The 8,283-nt window shown below is 33.5% G+C and overlaps 1 long non-coding RNA gene across 1 annotated transcript; it reads right to left on the bottom strand.

Moving 5' to 3' along the window:
• Positions 1-1,104: 1,104 nt before the first annotated feature.
• Positions 1,105-2,660, bottom strand: LOC309506443. Its single transcript, XR_014208741.1, has 3 exons — positions 2,520-2,660; positions 2,167-2,285; positions 1,105-1,839 (listed from the first exon to the last, which is right to left on the bottom strand). It is a non-coding gene; the product is annotated as an uncharacterized lncRNA (long non-coding RNA).
• Between the last annotated feature and the right edge of the window lie 5,623 nt (positions 2,661-8,283).

Raw genomic sequence — 8,283 nt, 5'->3', positions numbered from 1 at the left:
TTAATTTCTTTATTTGATATGGCAAATTCTTCATTCATAAACTAAAGTTTGCAAATGGTATTCTGTCCTATCCTTATTTTGACACTGAATTAATCTCACTTCTTAAAACTCTTCATTATATAAATATTAAAAAATCCCTAGATTTATAAAATATTATGAAGAAATATTTTAAGAAAATACATGCACTTAAAAGCTTTCCTTGTATATGTGTTATTGTGTCAATACAAATGTAGGGTATGCCGTCATATCTCTTTGCCATTTCATCCTTTGTTTTTCATTGTCTTTGTGTAATTTTTATGATTATTTTTTAATGTATTTGTATGTAATTCCTTGATTCCTTGTTCTTATGTTATTGAGCATCAATTCTTTTATTTTATTTTATTTTAAAATTGTAAAAACTAGGTCTTAGAAGTGGACTAAAGGGGGCGTGGCAACAGGAAACAGGAGGCGGGACACGAGAGCACATGGCAAACACAAACACAGACAGAGCCACTCAAACACAAGACAAACATACAAACATGAAACAAAAACAACACAGACAAGACTGCCAGGGCAGAACCCTGACAAAGTGTGTATAATATGTTTATTTGATTAAAAATGATGATGTCATTTTAATAATTCATGTTAAAAATTCTAAAATAATATTTAAATAGTATATTGTTTAATATATTTACTTAATAATAGTTATTATTATTATTATTTAAAGGTATTATATATTATTATTATTATTATTATATTTTATTCTACAATAACATGCCTATAATAATCTGATGCTGACTGTACTTAATGAAATATGATTTCAAATGTTGCTGTGTGGCTTGTGCAAACAGTGTTTGTAAAAAAAAAAAGACGTTTATTATCTGTTTGACACATCAATGATCTGGCAGTTTTTTACAGTCCTTACAGTCGTGTAGAGTCAAGATCCTGAACCTCTGGTCCCATAATTATGTATTTATGTGTCATCTAAATGTGTGCTAAATGTCTAGCATTTCATATTCATGCCACAGCTTAAAAGTATAAGATAATAGAAGGCTATCATCCATATGACTGAAAAACGTGTTCTTATAGAGTGTGTTTAAAGGAGATGATACTTTGAACCACAAATGATGCTCAGTAAAATGTATTTTATTTGCTCCAGCATTAAGCAGACATGCTGACATTAGTTTACTCTAACAATAATTACCAGCTAATCACACGCAATATCACAATTTATGCATTTTCCAGATTGTAGAATTTATTTGCCAATTTTAATGTTTTACTGCAATTACTGTAAAACAGAAAAAAAATCCTCAGCTAAATAAAAATGTATATGTGTGAGGAAAGCAGCTGTCAAGTATAAGCATAACTTACAGGCGTTCACATTCAGCTTGGTTTCTCTCACACTGATAATATGGCAAAGAACGTGCAATTGTGTTCAGTCTGTTTATCACCGCATTCCTGTCATCAGATTCTCCTTCCCATGCAAAGATGTTTTGGAATGCAAAGGCTCTAATTCCATTATATCTTTGTAAACGTCTAAGACTGGCTTTTATATTGTATCGCCCATCTGATAGGCATTTTGACAAACAGGGTGAATTAAAAGTGAAATAAACCACACATTGATCACTAACATAAGAATTCACAATGCTGCTCAGATGATCCTTCAGACGAAACTCTGAATGTTGTCGTAAATCTTTATCAGCCTTTGCAGCAATGAGGTTATTACTCAGATAAACCCCATTGTTCTGAATTATTTGTCTCACTTGATCCAGTAAGTTCTGATCTGGAAAGTCAGAATCTTCAAGACATATGTTCTCCTCGACTCTGAACACAACAGTGTATTGTCCCAAGTAAGCCAACCTGGAAATGAAAGCAGTGTAAATGTAATGTTGTGTGTTAAAAATTACAAATATTAATAGAAGTATTGTATGTATTAGTATGTAATTATGTATTATTATAATAAATATATATGTAAAGTTTAATGTTAAAATTATACATGATGATGTAATTATAAAAGACAAATACTTCTGATTTATAACTTATAACAACCTCTGTTGTACTAAATCCACTACTTTTTAGTTTTTCTTTATATATTTCTTGTCATTTCTTTATTTGGTTGTGTATATGTAATTTTTCTTGTTTTTTTATTTATAACTTCTACTAATATGTTCAATCAAAGTCACTTACGAACTCTGAAATCTCTGCACAATACGCTTGAGGATTGTTGTGTTCACATCCTGACCGACAGCACAAGTGCTGAAGTGAAGCAGGCAGAGCAGGAGGATCCTCAGTGGCACAGCGAAAACCTGGAGCAAACACACAAATACTTATACAAAAAATATGCACAGTACACACAAAGTGCATAGAAATTTAAAACAGTATTCAGTTTGTTGTGGGAATGGAATTTTCCTTGACATTTTATGGCCACTTTTTTTAATATATTTTTGGTAAAAATTATGAGTTTTCAAAAAAACTTGAGCAAATGTGCAGCTTTAGCACTAACAATTCTTAAGTGATAAAGAAGTATGAATATGACTTACCATGTTATCTGTTGCTCAGATCAGAAGGTTCAGAGATGTTGTGTGCGTCTGCAGTGAAGCAGGAGTGATGAGGAAGAGGAAGAAGATGCTTTTTATTCTGACACTCGACCAGCCCTCTTCTTCAACACCATGAAAAGACCAATTAAAACGGTTCTCACTTACATCACTGACTCCTTTAATGATGTCACTGAGCATCTTTGTGTGTCTCGCCATGTTGGAGTTCCTCAAAATGGTCAATAAGAAATAAAACAATTAATAATTCCTCCAACAACTCTAAAACCTGGTTAATAGGTTCCTCCAATAAAGCGATTCAAGGAAATGGATTTAAAGCAGACAATTGCCTTGGGCCCCAAATAATGCACAGGAACATAAATATGAAAATTAAATATGATCTTACATTAATTAAATAATTAACAATGTTAAGTAATTGTAATTTCAGTCACAATCCATACAATATATATATTATTTTATTTTTATTTCTTTCACTCCCTCGGCCATTGCATTGTGTTTTTAAATAGATTTACTCCTCAAGCCATTCTAGGTGTATATAACTTTCTTCTTTCAGACAAACACAATCTGAGTTATATTTAACACTATCCTTGCTCTTCTAAGCTTTATAATGGGAGTGAATGGAGGGTGAGATTTTGATCCATACGTCTCCAGGGAGTTAATAAAGGCCTTCGGAAGCAAAGCGATGCGTTTGTGTAAGAAAATAAATAAATCTGCGTTTCCGTTTTCGTCAATACGTCATGCGTCGGGTCAAAGGTCACTCTTCCGCCGCAAATCACTGCCGGAAGCTAGTTATTATCTAATAAAGTAGTAGTATCTAATCAAATAAAATTTAAATATGGATATGTTTCAAAAACCCATCACTTCGCTTCAGAAGGCCTTTATTAACCCCCAGAAGCCGTATGGATTGATTAAAAATCTCGCCCCCCCATTCACTACCATTATAAAGCTGGGAAGAACTAGGATATTTTTAAATATAACTCTGTGTTTGTCTGAAAGAAGAAAGTCATATACACCTAGAGTGGCTTGAGGGTGAGTAAATCATCATGGTATAATTTTTATTTTTGGTTGAACTATCCCTTTAGTTAATTGTTTTGTAATTAACTGCCAAGGAAATATAACACAAAATATAGCATTGTATGTTATTACATTTTTGTTCTTAGCTTGGGTTCTTTTACAGTCTCAGTTCTAATAATCTCCTGTTTAACATTCAATCAGTGTCTTTGAACCAAAAGCAACGGTTGTCTTTCACACCAATGCCTCTCTGTGACGCCTCTTCCTCCAGTGTGAGGATGAACTGCTGGATTGGCATTTTTTGTATATCGTGGACTTTAGCTGATACGATGTCTTTGTCTGTGTACAAGTTGCCAAAGAAGAATATGCTCTTCTGCTTGATGATACACGCGTCACTGTTAAACACCAGACATGTTTCCACAGCTCTTTCCATCAGGCTTATCAGATTCCGACTCGAGGAATAATGTTTTTTCTTCACTGGTCACGAACACTCATGCGGATTATTCTATAGTTGTTCACCTCCAAAACTCACCTAAACCAGCAAAGCATTTCATTTATATGTCTCAGAATAAGCTCGTTCCAGCATAACACTGGCATCAAATCTCACTCAGAAAGCATCCATCGTCACTCATAACTCATTCCTGACATTAACAACAGGGAATATTTCAATAATGATGAAATTTTATTTTTCACATAAATCAGTATTTCATTCTAGAATAAGAATAGCATCTTTACATTTTACAGGCTGTACTACAGCAGTTGTTACAAGAATAAATCAGAAACTTTGCACATAGTAATTTATTGGTAAAAAGAAAATAGTTGGAAAAAAAAAATCTGAAATTCCAGGCCTGCAATAATAATTAATCATAAATATGATCAGTGAAATGCGACACTATTTATCAGCTTGATCTGTTTGGCCTTGTGAAAGCAGCAGATTTGATCAATATTGCAATGTGTTGCAGCGCCTTACTGACACTTATCTCTGTACATGTGAATGATCTGGCAGTTTTTACCGGTTGTTACAGTCGTGTGAAGCCATAGGATGAGACACACCACACGTATTCAGTCACACTCGGCGATCAAATGTGTGGGAACATTTTCTTTTTTGTCTTTCATTGAATGTGTGAGCAGGGTAGAAGAAGAAGCTTATAAATATTTATAAACACAATATTTTGCAATATATATCTTTGAGAAACCACCACAATATAATGGAGTGACAGGGACGTGCACAGACATTTTGAGGGGCAGGGGCTCAAGTGAAATAAAGGGCACTTCTCATAATTACGTATTTTTTTTCTTTTTATAAACAAAAAAGTATATATATTAACACAACTCTGACTTCCTTTTTAAAAAAATAATTAAAAAAGTTAATTAATTTTATCTTCCTCAAACTCACGCAATTGTTTCATTTTCAAAAGATGTCTATAAATAATCAGTTCACACAGAAACCATGGTCTCCTTAGTATTCACTAGGTTTATAGAGCAGCGAAGGAAAGCATTCCACAATGTGCATGTTTTGAAAACATTTTCTATGCTAATAGTTTCAAGTATAAATGAAGAGTTCAGATGAAAAAGCCTCTAAGTGCCATCTGAAATGTTCTTCTAAAATGAGCTTTTTTTTTTCAAGCTCGTATATTTAAGTTCAGTAATTTAACTTAAATGACAATTAATAGGTACTTTTCATTGCCAGTAATGTGAAATAAGTGAACATAAACATACAAGCTTGATAAAAATTATCATAGAAGGAAATTTCAGATGGCACTTAGAGGCTTTTTCATCTGTACTCTTCATATTTAGAATAACCTAAATAACTGCATCAAGCAGAGGGGCGTGTTTTACTAATAATTTGTTTATTTTTGCACAAGGCACTACATCGTTTTAATTATTTTGGTGTTATCAGAATACATAACACTTTAAAATTAAACTTACCAAAATAATTGAGTAACAATTAAATAAAAGCCAATGTCATGTATGTATTTGGTTGTCTGGAATACTATTTTATAAAGGTTTAGAGGAATAAAATAAATAAAAAGTTAATTTATAAATATTGTTATTTTTAATGTTTAATGTTAACTTATTTCTACTCAGTTTTATTTATTAATGTAGGCTACCAGATGCAGTTACTCAGATTTACTACATTTTTTAGAGTGTATCCTCCATCTGTTTGCATCTGTAGATTTCTTCTAAATTCACCAATTTAGATTTCTAAATTTCAGGGGGAAAGACTCTTGATGTAAGTCATTAACTGAGGACGTTTTGTATGCAAATTAGGCGTCAACTAGTTAAAATGCGCACATTTGCATCTAATTGACAGGGCAATGCAGGTAAATAGGATAAACAAAATAACTAAAGCATATCACCTGGTGGTGATATATGCTTATTTTATTAACTTATTTTATTACATGGCTTGGTTGAATTCCAATGTAGAATGCGGTGTGTTATTTCTTGATAAGAGACCGCTGTGCAGAGTATAACAGACCGTTGCCATGAAAAACAGAGCGCTATGGACTCACAGGATTCTAACAGTAGAGACGGAGCGTACTATTTTCTTTAGCGGAAGCAATACAATCGGGTTTAACAATCGGGGGAGAGGGAGAGGGAGCGCTTCAGAACTCCTGACCTGATATTTAGGTATACCATTCTTCAATAAATATATTTGTTTGACAGGGAAGCTGTGCGCAAACAGAAATAAAAAAAATAAATTAAAAAAAAAGCACCCCAGAAAAAAGGGCACTTTCTCTCCAGGTATAAAAAGGGCAGGTGCTCAAGCCCCCTTTTATGTCTATGTGTGCACGTGCCTGTGGAGTGAACTACTGGAGATTACAGTTTATCATCGATTGCTTAAACGTGAAATTAAAAAAAGGAACCTTTTCTCAAAACTCTAAACACAAACCCATAACTTCTCATCCATGTCCTTAAACTTCCTATTTTCAGGTCAAAATGAAGCTCTCCACACAAAACAATTCAATCTTTCTGAAAAAAACAAAACAAAAAACTTTGCCCTCAGACATGACACACAAGCCCTCAAAAAACACACACACACACACACACGCACGCACGCACGCGCACACACACACACACACACACACACACACTACAACATCTTACACACTGGTGAGATCATTTCAAAACAACACTACAAAAAAAAAAAAAAAACAGTAATACGGAAATTATTCACACGACTGTAACAACTGCCAGATCATTCAGATGTACAGAGATAAGTGTCAGATGGACCGTAAGGCGCTGCAACACATTGCAATATTGATCAAATCTGCAGCTTTCACAAGGCCAAACAGATCAAGCTGATAAATAGTGTCGCATTTCACTGATCATATATATTATTATTAAAGTTTTTCTGAATTGCTAAAACCCATTCTCTGAAAAAAATTCTCATTTACCAATTTGTTGAATAAATCTCTTTCTGTAAAACATTTAACAAGTTCATGCAGTTAAAACACTGTTTGCAAATCTCATGAACTCTTTTTGCAAAACTCTAAACACATTCTCACTCACTAAAACACATTTTGCACTGTGATGCACTTTTGTTTCAAAACGCTAAACACAGACATGCAAAAGTTAAACACAACTACAACACAGATGTCATCGTTTACACACAGCGACTCAAACTGTTCACACTTATTTCTAATGATGAGCCCAAACCAACTGTACATCATACAAGTCAGTACAGAGTGCCAACATTTACTCAAAATGTTGCTCTGAATGTTGACCAACAATGGATGGAAACAATATAAGAGGGAGAGGAGGAAGAGTATGTATAAGAGGAGGTGAACGAGGATGAGGATGAGGAAGAGCAGGTGTGGAGAATGTTGTCAAGGCTGGATCTGCTTTAGGGTTTGTTTGTTTTTTACCTTTGACTGCAGAGATGACAGTGTCTGTGATGTGGACAAACTCCTCAGATCCAACATGAACACATGATGCTGAAGCAGAATCAATCTCTCTCACTGACTGTAATGTACTGTAATACACTTTTCATTTTGAGTTTTTTACTGTAACCTTTTTGGCTTTTGCAGTTGGGTCGCTGTATTTTCACAGTATAGTGCTGAATATACAGACATTCAATACAATATCCAGTACAATACTATACTTGCAGTGCATACAGTATTTATTCACCTACTGTAAGTTGTCATTACTATACGTTTTTACATAATTGCAAAATTTGGATTCTGTGTTCTCCATTTTTTTTTTTATGTAATGTCTGATGAATGATCTATAGAGTTTATAATATTGACTCACTGTGTGTATGATCTGAAAGCATTGTTTGATTTTGCCAGAAGAGTCAGAGATTCTCTGAATTTGGTTTGAAAACTTGGTTTTGTGTTTAAGGTTTTGAGAAATTGAGTGATGGTTTCAAGAAATGTGTTTTAGCAATTCAGAAACACTGTATTACAGGCCTGGATTTTCATTTTCTGGACTTTTTATTTTCACAAGTAAATTACTATGTGCAAAAGACACATTTTACAAAAATACATTCTTGTTACAACTGCTGTAGTACAGTCAGTAAAATGAAAAGATATTCATATTATTCTAGAATGAAATACTGATTTATGTGGAAAATGTTAGCGTGACTGAATACGTGCAGAATATCTCATCCTGTCCAAATATAAAACTGCCAGATCATTCAGAAGTTTCAAAACAAAACACATTTATTACAAACGATGTTTGCTCAAGACCCACAGCAAAGTTCAAAATCATTATTTCATCATATCATAGTTAGAGTTCA

Source organism: Leuciscus leuciscus, assembly GCF_965113295.1.
Source record: "Leuciscus leuciscus genome assembly, chromosome: 9".
Lineage (NCBI taxonomy): Eukaryota > Metazoa > Chordata > Actinopteri > Cypriniformes > Leuciscidae > Leuciscus > Leuciscus leuciscus.
Note: the sequence above shows the minus strand (reverse complement) of the source record. Positions and strands in the feature narration are given on the sequence as shown.